Source organism: Python bivittatus, unplaced genomic scaffold, assembly GCF_059951505.1.
Source record: "Python bivittatus isolate LINGU-HERP-01145 unplaced genomic scaffold, Pbiv_v1 ctg000980_np1212, whole genome shotgun sequence".
NCBI classification, from domain to species: Eukaryota; Metazoa; Chordata; class Lepidosauria; order Squamata; family Pythonidae; genus Python; species Python bivittatus.
In genome coordinates, this window is record NW_028277125.1 from 4,246,585 (window position 1) to 4,263,715 (window position 17,131).

The 17,131-nt window shown below is 46.9% G+C and overlaps 1 protein-coding gene across 1 annotated transcript in view; it reads right to left on the minus strand.

The window, feature by feature from the left end:
- Window positions 1-8,638: 8,638 nt before the first annotated feature.
- Window positions 8,639-17,131, minus strand: part of LOC103056241 (solute carrier family 12 member 9-like) — a 104,516-nt gene continuing 96,023 nt past the window's right edge. Inside the window, exons 14-15 of the transcript XR_015794348.1 lie at window positions 14,355-14,500; window positions 8,639-8,797 (exon numbers count right to left, since the gene is read on the minus strand). The gene's annotated coding sequence lies outside the window, so the exon portion shown is untranslated. The remainder of the gene's footprint in view (window positions 8,798-14,354; window positions 14,501-17,131) is intronic.

Below are 17,131 nucleotides of genomic sequence, written 5' to 3' on the forward strand. Positions count from 1 at the left end.
TCCTTCCTTCCTTCCTTCCTTCCTTCCTTCCTTCCTTCCTTCCTTCCTTCCTTCCTTCCTTCCTTCCTTCCTTCCTTCCTTCCTTCCTTCCCTCCCTCCCTCCCTCCCTCCCTCCCTCCCTCCTCTTTTTCTCCTCCTTTATCCCTTTCTCTCTTTCCATCCCTTCCTCAAAACTGAAGTTCTCGGGGCATCTGGCACACTGAGCTGCAGCCTCGACGCATTTAAAACCAAGCAAGGCCGTCACCCATCTCGCAGCACCATCCTGTGCATGGTTGCACAAGCGAAGGTGCCAATTTACCTCCTGGAGATGACTCCCCGCAATCCATGGGCATTCCTAAGGCAGGCGGTCTCTAGCCACAAATTCACATCCCCGAGAGAGATGGAGAGGGGTGTGTGGGGGGTGCAAAAGCAAAGAGCCCCCCTGGAATTCTGCAATGATCCCTTGCAGTTCTCGGCTGGTGTTTCCCTGGGGCCATCAGGAACTGGAGCTATCAACTATTAGAAGATGAGCAGAAGATTCCCCCTTTCTGGTGATCGGGTTGCAGCTTGCTGGTTCTCCTTCCACCGAGTTTCATGGGACCCACACCCAGATAAGACCTGGGGAAGACTCAGCCCTGCCTCAAACAGCCAGGCCCTTTTCAAACGACGAATAAGTTCTCTGGGGAATCAGGCATTCCCTTTGGAGCATTTGCTTCTACGGGAGGTCTTTATAAAACTTGGTGTGACGCAAGGAGAAGAGAAGCCTTTGCCTTCATTCTCCCCCTTCTGAAGAGGGTGTAGATGTAGATGCGACATTTAAAAGCATTACATCGATCTATTTATTTGATTTTTTTCCATTGCCTATGGTCGTGATCCCCCTCAGCCAAGGATGTGGGCCAGAGACCTTTGTTCTGGCACCGCATCGCACAGTGGACGGGAAAGGAAAATGCCACCGTGCCGTTCACGAGAGCTGCCTCCAGCTGCCCGAATATTACAGGGGTGCATTAATTCTGCCTCCCCGCTTGTCAGGAGGGGCCATGTAGCTCCATTTCCATCTAGTGATGATCGGCAAAGTCAGATTTGGTTATTCTGGAATGTGACTTAATGGCTGTTTTCACCCAAGACAGTTAAGCAGGTCAGGTAACAAACGATATGCTTCTGAGTTGGATCCACAGTCAGCTTGGCAAAGGTTTTCTGCATGTGTGTGTGGGGCGGGGTGTGATCAGACCCAGCCTCTTCGGCCAAGAAATGGTGCACTGTATTGTGCAAATCCAGGAAATGGGTTCATTTACTTGCCTGCTTAAGCGCATCGTGGGTGAGAGAACGCATTATATGCCCTTGAGTTTCTGACAAACAGCGGAATACCGAAGTGTCCTCAGGAAGGATCGAGAGAGGAGGGGGTCCAAGGATTAAAGTCGTGTTGCACTGCCGTGGTGCAAGCTTGCCCTTTTTGTGCGTGCACTGCAACAACACCCATGTGCGCAAAAAACACAGAGCTTACATTGCATTTTGGCAGACGCCTCCAATCCTGCCGATGCCACTGGCGGGTTAAAAATCTAACAAATAAATAAATGATGCTGAGCCCAAACTTGGTTGAATGCATGGTTTGCTGAAGATATTGTGTTGGTAGGAGGCACCAAGGTGGCTAGGCGCATCTGGGGAGGAAAAATGGGGGAATGCCGCAGTTATAAATACATAAAAACAAAAAGACCGGTTTATCCACCCCCTGCCCAAATAAATACGCCCTCCATTATTCAATATCTCCTCCCCCCCCCCCCCCAAGCTAAGATTGTGATTCAGCATTAAGACTAAACCAGGCAGAATCTGCCAGTGGCCCAGATTAACCGTCAGCGGTGGGAACAGCTCTTGGTTTGATTTTGTGTTGTTAATTTGTTTAGCCTGCACCACATTTGACTTCAATTAGTCCATTTTTGAACAAACTAATCAGCCCACTTAAGCTAATTGAAGTCACAGATAAATGAAGCAGACAGAAAAGCAAGGTGAAATGCCAACTGAGAGCTGAAAAACAAAATGAAATAATAAAATAAAATAAAATAGACTGAGTTCCAAAGCCAGACTTTTCCAGAGAAAACAGACACTTTGGAATGACGTAGTTTTCCTAGGTAACTCGTGCTCTTCATTTAAGAATTTTACTCATTTCTAGGGTAAAGAATAACCATCACGTGTAATATTTCTAAAGTTCTTCAAAAGAAAAGAAAACCGAGAAAGAAAAACATGCAGAGCATATATTCACAGATACTAATACAGATATAAAATAGAATATTATACGGTATGGATGTGTGTGTGCACACTTTTGCAAGTAAATGCATGTTTGGGCTTCAGGCGAGTTTGGAACTATTGAAATAAATAATTCTTTTCATTCCAGATCTGGGACCCACCTTCAGTCCAAACATGCATTTACTTGCCAGAAATGTGCAGTGATAGCCTTGCTTTTATGACTCGCTCTAGCAAGGTTCATGCAACACACCAAAGTCTAAACCAGTGTTTCTCAACCTTGGCAACTTTAAGATGAGTGGACTTCAACTCCCAGAATTCCCCAGCCAGTCATTTTCTAGCAGTCCAAGGCTTCGTACTTCTGCTGTGAAGTGGGAAGCCACACAACAGCCTTGTAAGGTAGGCCAGTCCCGGTTTAGGGTGCAGGTTCGAGGCTGGGAGCGGGCTCCATCTGGAGCAGCTGGGACCGGCCTGGGTCTCTGGCCTGGTGCCTGGCGGAGGAAGAGGCTGGCTCCGAGGGACCTGGCAGCCGGAGGGCTGATGGCCAGACGCTTCCAGCTCCTCCGGCCGGCTTCCCAGCGCTCGAGTGGGCTCTGCGACCCTCCCAGACGGTTGTCTTCTCCCGGATGCCAGGCTGCCGCGGGTTGCCATGGCAGCTGCCACGGTCTTTTGACGCTATCTGAAGAGCTTTGTGGCAGCCATGGCGTGCAAAGGAGCCCGGCCAGCCGAAGGAAAGACAGACCAGGTCACTTCGCTTCCTCTAGCGGTGACCTTCCACTTGAGGATCTTTTCAGCAGAGAACTTGCGGTTTGAAGAGGAAGGCAGGTTCTTCCTTCCCACTTCAAGCCACCAGTGGATTTAAAAAATGACAACAATCAGCTTTGCGAGAATGGAGAAAATGGCCTGAAGCCGGGTGAGATTCGTCCACCTGGCATTTTCTGCTGTGGAGGGCATTTCCCAGTCTCGGGCTGGGAGGGAGCCTTCCCAGAATGAGAGCATTTATTTGGGGGGTTTGAAGACCCCCCACTTCACTGTTGAGGAGAGTGAGGGCTAAAGTAAGCGGCGATGGTGTTGCAAAAATGGCCTCCAACCAGCCTCCAACCAGCCAGCCCCATTTTAGCCCAATGCGTCACGTCAATTAAGCAGGGGTGCTTCACTGGGGGCTGAATGACTTGTGCAAAACTCTGGAAATTGTGTACACACACTGCCCATGTTAAGACTGCGTTAGGGATTTTTTTCCCCCCTCTTCTGGGGTTGGGGCTTGTTGATCTCAAAGTGATGAGAGATTGTGCTGCTAACCATTATTCTTTTAAAGCTTAAATAAAGAGAATTCTGTGGGCTGGAAAAGCTGAGTTTGGACATTGCATGTAACCTCCGTTTTCACTTGCAGATGATATAAAGAAAGGGGGGCAGGGGGATAGCAGCAAATGCCTTGTGGAAGACACAGTCAAAATCCAGGAGTTTCTTAGACTGGAACAATGGGCAGAGACCTGCAGGATGCAGGGGCAAAAGCAAAAGTTATTCATTGGGGTAGGAAAAACCAGAAGCACGAGTAGAGGTTGGGGGTGGGGATCATATTGAGTAGCAGTACATGTGAAAAGGATCTGGGGGTCTTGATGGATCGCATTGAATGTGAGCCAATAGGGTGATGCAGCTGCAAAAAAGGCAAATGCAATCCTAGGCTGAATCGGCAATATTATAGTTCCTGAGAAATTTCTTCTCGGTTCCACACTGACCAGGCTGCCCCTGGAATACTACATCCAGTTCAGGGTACTGCAATGGGGGACATTGAGGGCACAGCAGAGCTGATTTCAAGGGCCTGGATGTCTGTCACATAGAAATGGAGGCAGAATCGTTCAGAGTTGTTCCTGACGACCAAAAGAAGCAATGGGTTTAAACCGCAAGCAGAACCACAGGAAGTATTCCCTTAATGCTCAGCCTGGGCCAGACTGCCCTTGGGAGCATAGACTCTCCTTTGCTGGAAGCGTTTAAACAAGCTGAAGCGCGGAGAGAAGGATGCTGGGGGTGGCTTTCAAAGATGCTTTTCTCATCTTGGGAAGGTACCAGCATCTCCAAATGGTGGAGATTTCCAAATACTTTCGCAGTCCAAGCTTGATTGCTTCGGGACATCCTGTGAGTGGACATTTGGCCTGGTCCGATCCCGGAGACGTTGAAAAGGCCTAAGAGCCCCCGAGGTGCTGAACGTCTTAACATCAGAAAGTGACTATTTGCTCTGCCTTCCCGCTACGCTTTCCACGCGTTTGTTCCTTTCTCGTGGAACAGACTGACCTCTTGATTAAACTGTGCTTTCTTTAACCATGGTTTGATGAGAGAACATGGTCGGTCGTGGTTCGCAGACCACATCCGCTGGGATCGCACATCACAGGCAAATCAAATGAGATTAGGGATGGGTGTATTTGGGGGGGAAAAACCCCAGACCTCTCTTTGTGGCCTTCTTCTTCTCCCTTCCTTGCATGTATTTGTAAATAGTCCTCAAATTCTTCCTGACTGAGATCTAGCCCTTCATCAATGAATACTTCTGATTATTTGGTTATTATCTGGCGGTTATTCGCACCTCCGGAGGGACGGGAGAGCCCATTATATGGCGACAATCCTTGTTGCGCAAGGTTGGTTCCTCCTCTGCTGCTCCTTTTGTAATGGATAACTTGGTTATTGTGCTTTTATTCTGTTTTCAAGTACTGTTAGCCACCCAGACTTGTGTACGTTGAGAGGGGCAGCCGTATAAACTTCATAAATAAATAAATGAAATATTTACGGCAGGAGGAGGTTGGTGGACAAATCGAGCCTTTTATGATAGGACCATATCATAAATAAGGTCCTATCATAAATGCCCAGTCTTAATGGTTTAATTTGCACATCAACCTCCGGTTGCCTAGAGCAGTGTTTGAGAAACTCCCAGAATTGAGTACTGGCTGGGGAATTCTGGGAGTTAAAGTCCACACATTGTAGAGTTGCCAAGGTTGAGAAATACTGCTATAGAGTCTACAGCAGTGTTTCTCAACCTTGGCGGCTTTCAGAGGGGTGGACTTCAACTCCCAGAATTCCCCAGCCAGCTTTGCTGGCTGGGGAATTCTGGGAGTTGAAGTCCACCCCTCTGAAAGCCGCCAAGGTTGAGAAACCCTGGTCTAGAGCATCGGGGGTTGAAGTCCACCCCTCTGAAAGCCGTCAAGGTTGAGAAACCCTGGTCTAGAGCATCGGGGGTGTTCGCTGACACATCTGGTGTTTGCACAATTATGTCATCACACACCTTGCATTGTTGTGACATTATGGCAGTTTGCACAGAGGCATCTTTGCGAGGCTCCCCTGGGCTCCTGGTATCCTATTCCTCCTCTTTGGCATCAATCTGAGGTGCAGCCTGGCGGCGTTGTGTAAAACCCAGTTATTGTGGTGCGTTGGGAAGCTGCACCATGGATTGCAAAGCGCCTCTTTGCAGGGTTAATATGCATCTCTCCCTGCTCCCCCCCCCCCCAGCAGTGCAGTTTCGGGCGTGCAATTTGCTGTCTTTTCGGGCCCCAATTGGTATCATTTCTCCTGCAATGACAGCTTTTATTTCCTCTGAAATGAACGCTGTGAAATCTTCAAGAAACAGTGGAACGGCAGCTATTGTTTCATGGCTGCCGAATTGGGGCTTTTGTCCTCCCCACAGAGAAAAGCACCAGAGCCTTCACCCCACGCCCCGCGCTCAATTTCATTCCTCGCTTTTATCCTTTTCATCAGAAACAGCTAGCATTATTTAATCAGCTCTCCAGTGATTGCGCTATGCATGAATTTTCTGGCCCTTACCTCCTCCGTCTTCATCCCCGCCCTCTAAATATAACGCCTACCTGGTCCCCTTTCACAGAATCTTGCTGAAGACTGAGCAATAAATCGCTTGGTCATAAAAAATATTGAATTTCCTTGCTGGAGTTACTGTTCGTTTCTGACTTTGGGGGGATGTCACGGAGGATACGAAGATGATGGTTTGAAGTCAGAGGGGCGGCCAGGTGGCTGTCTTACAGGGCCATCCACCAGCCCTTGAGCTGGTAGAAAAGTACACTGGCGTAAGATTTCTCGCCTTGACATTGGAGCCCGATTCTGCTGTGGCAACAAGGGTGAGAAATGGTCCTGTCCTTATTTATTGAATTGGGGGGGGGGGGTTCTCCAACATTGTTTCCCTCCCACTGGCAGGAAAACAACACCGATCTCTGTCTGTAACGTGGGTGAGAGTAAGGGAACTTGGACTGGTGCAATCAGTTACTTGTAAAGCTGGCTAATGGGTCATAGGTGTCGAAGGGCTCCGTTCCAGTGACGTGTCAATCAGGCTATTCCCGAACGTGAGTCTAGTGCTTGTAGTACATCCAGCAAGATATAGGTGCCAAACCTGGCTGTCTTTCCTGGTTTGAACTGATGTTGATGTAGCCCAGGACAAATATCTCTGGGGACTTGTTTAAAAAACTGGCCTAGCACGCTTTCACAAGAGCATTAAACCCACATTCCTAAGAAACCTTCGCAAGATCAGCCAAGTGATTTAGCACAGTGTTCCTTAAATTTTGCTTATTTATTGATCACATTTATTTATTTATTCATCAAATTTATACGCCGCCCATCTCACTGTATAAGTGACTCTAGGCGGCTTACAAGTGAAAACATGATTAAAAAATGATAAAAACCTTTACAAATATTTACAAAGCTAGAAGACAGAGAGAGCATCCTCAAGCCACCAACCGCTCCCATTACTGTTATTTATTGACTACTCAAATTTATACACCACCCATCTCACAGTTCTCTCAGGGCCCCTTCCCACTTTTAAAAATGATGGAGGACCCCAAAACAGTGTCTGTTCGTATGGGTTCTATTGATCGACGTTGGCAGTATTAAAAATTAAAATGGATGCATTCACTGCCATCACCACTTCTCACAATTGTTGGATGGGATTTTAATATTTCTCAGTCGTCCGTGGCTAAAACAGGTAGGAGAAGAGAGAAAACGCCACCTTAAAACTGGAACAGCTAAATAGGATGTTCAGGTGCTTTTGCTCCGGGCTGGACACGAGATGACGGCAATGTCAGAGTGTATGGCATAAAAAGTGTACTGTGGCATGCTTGTGCTTTGGAGAGGAAGATGCAAAGATGAGCCCCAAGGTAGACTATCCCTGAATGTGGAAGTTCTACTTTTATTATGCTGGCATCCTGCAATTAAGAAACACGGGTTTTGAATGCTGGTTGTGCTTTTCAACAGTTCAGTATCACTTGCTTCCGTTTCAGCTCTCCCCAGTTTACCAGCAACCAGCTCTTTAATTTCTAGCCAAAGGAAGGAGGGAGATGATTCAGCATGCGTTCCAACCATCAAGGCAGACCAGGAGAGATCTCGGCCCCGCAGACTTTACAATTGGAAATCGCCAGCGGCAGGGCAGGAGAAACGGGGAGAGTCGAGAGCCAAATGTAAGCCAGAGCTCACCATTTTCTCCTGCACGTTTTACAGCCACGTCAGGCAGAGATCCAGGAAGTGAAGCTTTTCAAGGGCTCCGATGCCACGCCAGAAAAAGAAGGGGGCGGAAAACGCTCCAACCTTTCCCTGCATTTCCGTAACCTCCTTGTGTCTGAGATGTGCAAAAAGGATGAGAAAAAACTAGCAATGGTCCTGCCTCTTTTGGCAACACAACAAATCCCGCCTGCCACGATACAGCAGCCCCGCCGGATTTCTGCCTGCCCCCCGCTTGACAAACCCAGCAACCGTTTTAAGTGCTGTGTTTAATTTCCACATGTCCGTGCCCCGGCGTTCCCATCTCTTGATGTTCTTGGCAGTCAGCTAAGATTCATCCCAAATCCCTTGGCAGCCATCCCCGCCTTGGTCCTTTGGCGGAAGAGCGTTCTCTACCCAACTTCACAAGGTGACCCAGAAAATGATGAGCAAGAACGAGGCTCAGCCCTTCGCCAGCCAAGTCCTTAAGTGCCACAGATGCTGGGCGGAAGAGAGTTATTGGAAGCGGCTCAGCCAATATACTGCTGTTGATGGGAGGTGGGCAGTGAGGGGAGGGGCGGCAGATCCTGGCACGGAAGCCAGCCAGGGTGCAGCTTGCCAGCAGATGGGTGACCGCTGATCCATCCGTATCCGCATTGCTGCAAAGTGTCCTCTTTGAAAAGCGATGCGGCTTCAAAAAGCAGATTTTTCTGTTATGGTGCCTAAGGTGTAAGCAACAGCAGAACAATCGCCAACCTTTCTCGCATGCTGGATCAGTGTTTCTCAACCTCGGCAACTTTAAGCTGTGTGGACTTCAACTCCCAGAATTCCCCAGCCAGCATGCGCTGGCTGGGGAATTCTGGGAGTTGAAGTCCACACAGCTTAAAGTTGCCGAGGTTGAGAAACACTGTGCTAGATGCTCTGTCTTCTGCCGTGACAACATATCTCATGTGGAAACCTAGGCTTAGTTTGCATTTGGCAAATGCGCACGGGCAATCCAGCCTCCGTCGGAAACTGGGCGACGTAATTCCATTAGGAGGGCCGTGGGAATCTTCTGCTCCCGTGTCTTCCACAAATAGGACTGTGCCTTGTCTCACTGGTTAAATATAGGTGGGTTGTCCTCCTGGTAAGGAAACAGGAGAAGATCCAGTAAAAACAAAGAAAAAGAAAAAAAATAGAAATCCACCTCTTCCGAGGTTGAATCGCCAGCGCTTCCTGTGATCACAGGGAGATGCATGTGCGCACACACCCAGAGGCACAGAGAGTTTACACCACAGGACTGAGCCCGTAGGGTGAATGGTTGGAGATCTCAACCATCTCCTGCCCGAAATCCTATGCCTTTCACCCATCCTGGCCCTCTCTCTGAGTACAGTTGCTTGGCAGTTTCACCCACCACCTTCTGTATTCTGGGGAAACCTTATCTTGAATCCTCCCTTAATCTCAGCCTGTGAGAGAGGTAGGACTCCCACAGTCTATGTCCCTTACTAGCCAATTAAAGGAAGAAAAGAATAAAGTGGTAAAAGGGAAATGCATTCTATCGCACTATACCTCTTGGCCCGGTGACCTGAGATACGTGAGGAAGGAAATCAACCTCTTCTTTGGGTGATCAATCTCACAAGGGATAAATAGAATCAAACTTCATTTTAAAAAGGAAAAGAGAAAACTTTCTAACTTTTAAGTAGTCCCGTGTAAAACATTCTGGGATGTAGGAGGTTAAAACTATAGAATTGTGCATGTTCTATGTTCAAGCTAAAAATATAGACTTGATCTTAAAAAGATCCCCCACTGCGGAGAGCAAAGAAGATGACTTTCACGGAGATATGCAGAAATGGTTGTCAAGGCAAAAGGGGCTGCAGCATTTTTAACGTCCAGAACGGGATCACATTCGGAAGCAGTTCAGGTGGACACCTCCCTGATCCACTGAACTATAAGAAGGAGGAGGAGATCCAGCACAATCAGACTTGCAAGATTCTGTTCTTATAGCCCGTCTGAGTAAAAGGAGTTTTAGTCTCTTTGTGGAGTTGATCTTCTGGTCTGCTTTATTTAATGGGGCTGACAGCCACATAGAAAAAACATAGGAGAATATAAAGCTCTGGGCAGACATAGGCTGAAGTTGGTCTGCGTCTAAATTAGAGGAACTTTGCCATAAACAAGTTGCAAGTTGCATAAAAATACAGAATTTACTGTGCATGTTCAGACAACATCAGTCACAGAGACATTATACTTAAACATCCAGATTGAAATCTTCTGCAATTTTTTTAGCTGAATTTGTTACCTGTTCATCAGGATGACCTGATGCCTGCAAATCCCTTTCCTTGATCTTGTGGACTTTTTTTTTTTCAGTTTCTTGCACATCCTTTCCCCCCTTTCCGTTTTATCACAGTCTGAACAGATTCCTCCCCTCTTCCCCACCTTAGCATACAACATCTGGTTCCTTTTTTCCTGGAATTCCTCCACATGTTTTTTTTAGAGACCCAAACTTTTCCTCTCATTCAAAAAGAGAGGGACTTGCAATCTGTCTTTGGACCAGATCCAGGTCATGCAGCTGTCCCTGGTGCAGATGTAGACTGGGAACATCTGTCTGAGATGAAGTGGCGGTCTCTGAGTTCTGCCACAACCATGCTAGCCCTAGTTACTGAGTTCATCTTTCTGGCTTGGCCTGGGGCATCAAACTGTGAAGGAACCAAATGGGTTGGGTTCAGACGACATGCAGAGCCACAAAACATCTTAATGCAGCTGCCGTTCTTTAATTGACCTGGTTAAATAAGTTGTGTGAACCCAGCCACAGTCACACCCTCAGCCCCCTTCCTTGTCTGACTGCAAAAGCTATAGCAGATCACGAGTTCCCTGCTGCCATTAGGTGCAGAAAACCAGAAATCTGGTGCATGCTAGTATGTGGCTCAAGTGACCTGTTGGCTGGGAAACACCAGTTGACTTGGTTTCCTGAGATCAGAGCCAAAGGAAATCAGGGCTCCATTTTCTGCTATCTGGTGGGAAAATCTCAGCAGGGAAATTGCTGTCCCCTGGGCTGCAGGATGCCCACTTATGGGCTAGGGAGTTCAAAGTTGCCAGCTGACCAGAAAAAGGGCTTAGCTTGTGCCTGTACTCTAAACAGGAGTTTCATAAGAAGAAACAGGATGCTTTAAGAAGTGGTGCTACAGTCTTAAAGTCAACGGATGGTTTAATATGAGGTCACTTTGTAGAAAAGTCGCTTTGGGTGAGATGGGAGGCTCTATACATGTGACAAATAAATGTGACAAATGAAATAAATTAAAAACTCCTGGATCAAACACCGTGATCTGTTCACAGATTGCACTTCTTGCTTTTTTAATTCCTCCCCCCCCCCTTTCTCTCTCCTGTAACACTTCTTCACCTGCAGATTAAACTTCTCAGCCACAGCTTTAGAGATGGAGCTCCCTTGATGTCTGGTTGTGTTTCAATCTTGTCCCCGTAGTGACCTGTGTGGGCTGCGGGTAAATTGCACTTTTTCTCAGCCTCAGTTCCTCAGGAGTTGGACGGAAATATTATAATCCTGATTTCTATCACAGGGTGGCTGTCAAACAGCCTTTTCCAACTTGACCTCCTCCAGAAGTGCTAGAGAACTTCTCAACCTATAGGGCAGTATTTCTCAACCTTGGGAACTTTAAGATGTGTGGACTTCAGCTCCCAGAATTCCCCAGCCAGCCTTGCTGGCTGGGGAATTCTGGGAGCTGAAGTCCACACATCTTAAAGTTCCCAAGGTTGAGAAACACTGCTGTAGGGAATTGGCCCAAACTTCCAAAATTGCTATATGTATTTAATTAGCTCCCAAGTATTACAAGCCATGGTGTTCTCTTCCTTTAATTAAGATGGTGGTGTTCACTCAACACACATAACCTGGCCCAGCAAAGCCCCAGCAGGTGCGTTCACCCAACTTACTGTTTGGTTCTGTTAACCTTAGTTCAGTTTTCTTTTCTTTTTTTTGAGTTGTGGGGCATTGTGTGAATCCAGCTGCTTTGTTTATTTATCGTTCAAGGTCTTGTGCAAATTGAGGAAACGAATGACTTTAGCAACCAGGTTAAGTGTCCTACATGAAAGGGACCATACACACTTTTTCCAGTTTCACCAGAAAAACAACTTAATCGTTAGCTTGAAAGGTGGAGGCATGGAAAGTCACGAATGAACAGCAAGCCGGGCTTCTGTCTGTAGTGGGGTGTCAAAACGGAGCAAGGCGTGGATTGTGGGATTGTGGTTACTACTGAATTTTGACCGCTTTTACTTCCCCTGTTTGCGAACGCCCCAGTCAATGATGCTCCAAGCCCTATTTCCTGAAATCCAACCAGTTTTTCAAAAAAGTTTCTGGCTGCATGTATGTTCTTTCCCTTTCAGGGTGTGTGAGAAGGACCTACAAGCCTGCTTCGCCTTCACTGTACAATACGGTGGCATTTCCACAACTTCTTTAACCAGGTAAACACCACTTCAGGTAAAGCCTTGCGAGTAAATGTGCAACGTGTGGAAAGCTTGGCTCGTTTCACTGGATCGTAGCTTAGTGGTTTTCAACCCTACCTGTTTGAAGGGGGTTTAGGAAATCGTCTGAACTCAGAGCATGGAGTTATTCTGTAATTGGGGTACACGTGACACGTGTACACAACTGTTTGGTGGGGAACTGAAGCAAAACTAGGTGTCTTCCTGATGATCCTTAATGGCTCACAGGCTGCTTTTATTTAAAAGACATTGGGTTTAAGATGAAAGGGGAAAATACACTGTTTTGGTTTGAGAAGGAACTAATCATGGGTGCAGATTTTGGACCAACGTTGCAGGATATGGCTAGGACAGGGTTTCTCAACCTTAGCAACTTTAAGAAGTGTGGACTTCAACTCCCAGAATTCCCCAGCCAGCAAGGGTTAGGGTTAGGGTTAGGGTTAGGGTTAAGCAAGGCTGGCTGGGGAATTCTGGGAGTTGAAGTCCACACATCTTAAAGTTGCTAAGGTTGAGAAACCCTGGGCTAGGAGGGTCAAGGAATAAAGCTTCTGAGGCAAAAAGCTAGGATAGCTAAATTTTGGACTGAGTCACTGCCTATTCGCTTGTCTTTTTTAATTTTCACGTTCTTTCTGCATCTAGAAAAGCTATAGCTCCATAGCGTCGTTCCCTGACCTGCTTGTGGCTTACGTTCCGGACTCATGTTTTCAATGTTCCTTATGAAAAGTTTGGTACGTGCGCTAAGACTGAGAGGTGCACGAAGCGTTTTCCTTGCTCTGCTAGCGCTTCTCCCTACGAGGACATTTCTCTGGTTTTATTGAACTTGGAGAAGCATTAAAGATGCAATTCCCACTTACAGTCTGAAGCGGTGCAACCCAGACATTGTCTCGATGCTACATCCTGCTTGCTTCGAGAGCTTTTTAGTAATGCATTTGGCCCCCTCTGTACGGTCTTCGATAATTGCCTCTCCCTTGAAAAACTTGTTTTTCTTAAGTTGTTTTTCGCTGAGCGGTAGACCTGAATATCTGCATTTTAATGGCGCACAATGATTTAACGCGTTTGGAAGAGTTGGGGACGAGGGTAGGAGTGTCTGTCTGGCTTGGGAAATACTTTCAGCTGCTTGTTCTAAGCCTGCGCTGGATTAAAATAAAAGTCTGTGGTTTTGTTCCTCACATCTCGGCCACTTTGGGAGTGTGTCTGCTCGAAACAAGATGAATCGTGGTATTAAAAACCAAAAGGCATGTTTCGGACCAAGCACCCTGGTTTTGGGGTACCCAAAGTTGGCGGCTCTGAATTGGCTAGCCAGGCAACAGCTCAGTGGTCCTTACGGGTGACTGCAGAGACGCCGCAACCTGCTGTGGCCAAGGGGAGGGCCCTTGGTGCCCCTGCTGTGGGCACTGAGTTCAAGCAGCTGGCATCTTGGGGGCTGCTTCCCAGCTGTCAGCCGTGGAGCAGAGGAGAACAGATGGGGAAGCGAAAGTGTCCAGACAGGGTCTCCTGGAGATGTCAAGAGATGGGAGAGACTTTTAACCTTCTGCTCTCTATCTTGCCTTTTGCAACACTTTAAAAAAGGAGACTGTTTTGCAGAGAATAAAAAAGTCTCAGCATCTGTTACCTCTGAAGCCCAGAGCAGTGTTTTTCCAACTTGGCAACTTTAAGATGTGTGGACTTCAACTCCCAACTCCCATGCTGGCTGGGGAATTCTGGGAGTTGAAGTCCACACATCTTAAAGTTGCCAAGTTGGAAAAACCCTGGCCCAGAGGATTTGCTGGGCCCAGAAGATGCTCTCTTATCTTTTAAGGAGAAGTGAGTTTTCCGGCATCTTTTCATCCTGAGCCTGCAAAACTAGCCAGTCTTTTCCCCTGGCCTAAAAAAAGGATCCTGGCAAACTGTGATTAAGTTCCTATTGCAGGGATTCAGTGGTGCCTGGGCTGGTCTGCAGATCAGGCCCACATGCTGAATATGCCCCTTTAAACAGAATAATCGGGGCATCCATTGTGGGATGGGGTGGGGGGATCAGAAAAGTCAAGATAACAGCCCGGACTGTGTAGTCAAACCCTGCTCCATTTTTACGTCCGTTGCATCTTGCCTTTTTTGAATCTCCCTGCAGACACCCCTGAGAGTAGTTGTAGCAATACATGTAATAATTAAAGCACCCATTATTATTAACAGCAATCGTATTACATCACGCACGTTGTTGGAAAAAATTGTGCTGGACTAACCTTTTACTGCAAGAAGCGATGACGTGTCAACGTCAATGCCTGCAATATCATCTCCTGTTGTTAATAATCTTTTAATGTTATTGGTGGGGTTCTTTGCTGGTGCATCCAGTTCTGAGCCTACCCGACTCTTTCGTGTCTCTGGAAGGCTTACAAATGGAAAGAAAAACAATACATACAAAAAGAAATCATAGCTGACCAAAAGAACAATACGACCAACTATAAAATCAGACTTCGTTATTGGGGACTCCACAATTACCCTGCCTCCAAGGCCTGGGAGAATAACTCAGTTTATAGTGATTTCCTGAACATCGTTAGGATGGGAACTGTAGGAACCTCAGGGAGATGTTGTTCCAGAGGGCAGGGGCTGCAACAGAGAAGGTGCACTTTCTGGTCCCATACGATGACACTGCTTAATCAATGGGACTGGAGCATACCGACACTGCTGGACCAAACCTGATGGGCAGAGGTGGCCAGAGATCAATGGTCCCACAGGCCTGATGGCATGAAAGCCTTTAAAGATGATAGCCAGCACCTTGAACTGTACCCAGAAGCTGACCAGTAACCAGTACAGCTTGCAAAGCCGTGGGTCACATGCGCATGACGCCGTGCCCTGATCACAGAAGGCCACAGTCTAGAAACCAGGAGGCCGTGAATTCCAGTCCTCTCTTAGGCTGAAAGCCAGCGAGGTGACTTTGGGTCAGTCACTCTCTCTCAGTCCAACCCACCTCACAGGGTTGTTGTGGGGAAAATAGGAGGCAGGACTACTGGGTACGTTTGCCGTCTTGAGTTGACTGGACCAGCTGTACCTTCTACTGAAGATAGTCCTCAAGGGCAGCCCCACACAGAGTGCACTGCAGTAATCCAATAATGAGATGACCAGCAATTGTTAATACCAATTATTATTATGGATTATTAATGTTAATAATAATAATAATAATCCATTACTAACTCAGGAGTCAGAATGACTGCCCGTAATCAATTATTGCTATCCTTACTGCTACTATTAGTAGTATCACTAGTAATCACTAATCTGTTCGTTATCCGACAGAAAACAAGAACCTCGTCCCTTTAAAAAGATTGTGTGCTAAGAAAGGAATGATTTGTTCTGAACGGCTGTCTATGTGCAGAGACGGGAGCTGCGGGTAAGAGGGTTGCCATCGGGGTATAGGAAGCGGTACAGTCTCAGTACAGTTTTATCATATTGGTGAATATTAGCCTAGTTTTACAACAGCTGCCTGTCCTCAATCTGCCCCCCCCTCCACACACACACTTTCTGGTCACAGCGAAATAAAACTTGAACTCCAATCCATCGCCCAACGACAGGGTTTTTGCAGTATTATTCTCTTTTAAATAACACCAATTGTCTCCATCAAATATCCACTTTCAGGGAGAAGGAGCTTTGGGGAAGCAAAGCCGTTGTCTATGTTCCTCGCATGACAAATGCTACCGTCCAAATTCTGAGCCTTCCCCATCAAAATGGCAAGACACGCTTTCCGTCCAGCAGATTCTGAACAAAGATGTTACGAAGAAAGTGGGGGGAGCGAAGGTCTGACAGCGGCACCGTTTGGCCCAGAAGCAACTTGCTTTGCGGGTGACCGCCGGACAGCCAGGCCTATATTCATAGCTTGGACGAATGTTGGGCGTTCGTTTCTACCCCAGTTCTTAGTAACAGCTGGTAGCATTCAGGAAACACCCTGGACCCGGGTGCTGAATGAAGGCTGCTTGCCGATGCAAACCATAAACTCATCAAACAGGTTGAGTTTGCTGCCAGGATAACTTGGTTATTTAACCCTAACCAAGGTTATTCTGATGTGCGAATGCAGCCACTGTGACTTCAGCCTGGTTACATGTATTGTGGGAACACACAGGTTGTGCTGTAATGCAAAAGATCCTATCATAAAGAAGACTTGGGCGTTTTTTAACGACTACCTTTTGGAACAGAGGGATAAAGAGAGAGATTTAGGGGAAAAAGTTTGCAACATTTTCCTTGGCAGATCAAAGCTTTTCATAAAAACTGGCCAAGGGCCTGATGGCTGTGCGAAGTCCTGGCCGGCCCTCTTCCTGGTCACCCTGGCAAAGCAACAGTGGAGAATTTTTGCACATTGTTTGCTCAGGTGCTTTTTGTTCAGAATCGGCGGAGAAGCATCATTTGGCTGTGGAAGCTGATGGGGCCAGAAAATGTGCTCTGATTGCCGGATTTTTTGATAATGGTGCCGTGCTTTTCAAGGACTGTTTCATGCGCATGGCACAGAGTGAAAGCAAGGGATGAAGAAATGTAGAAACAGTAAAATCTCCTGGCTGTAACTCTGAACAACAAAAGCAAACACTAAAGCAGTGTTTTTCAACCTTGGCGACTTAAAGATGTGCGGACTTCAACTCCCAGAATTCCCCAGTCCTCAAGTGGCTTTTTAAGCAGATGTCTTGACAATAACTAATTCCCTTTAAAAAAAGAGAAAGATAAAGGTTCTTAATGACATGTTTAATCCTATGGAGGGTCTTATTACAGAATACTACTTATTAAGAGTTCCCATTTAAGCACATTCCTCAACGCTTATGATCTGGATAGGCAGTCCTCGTGGGTGCAAAGTCCCATACGTGAGATGGGCAGCTATCTAAATCAAATAAATAAATAAATAAATAAATAAATAAATAAATACTGTACATACATGGAAAATGAAGAAAAGCCAGTCCTTGCCACTGACGAGCAAATCACACGATGAAGCTGCTTTTATGGATGGGACAGCATCAGGAGATGCCAACGCTAGACTGGGAAATTG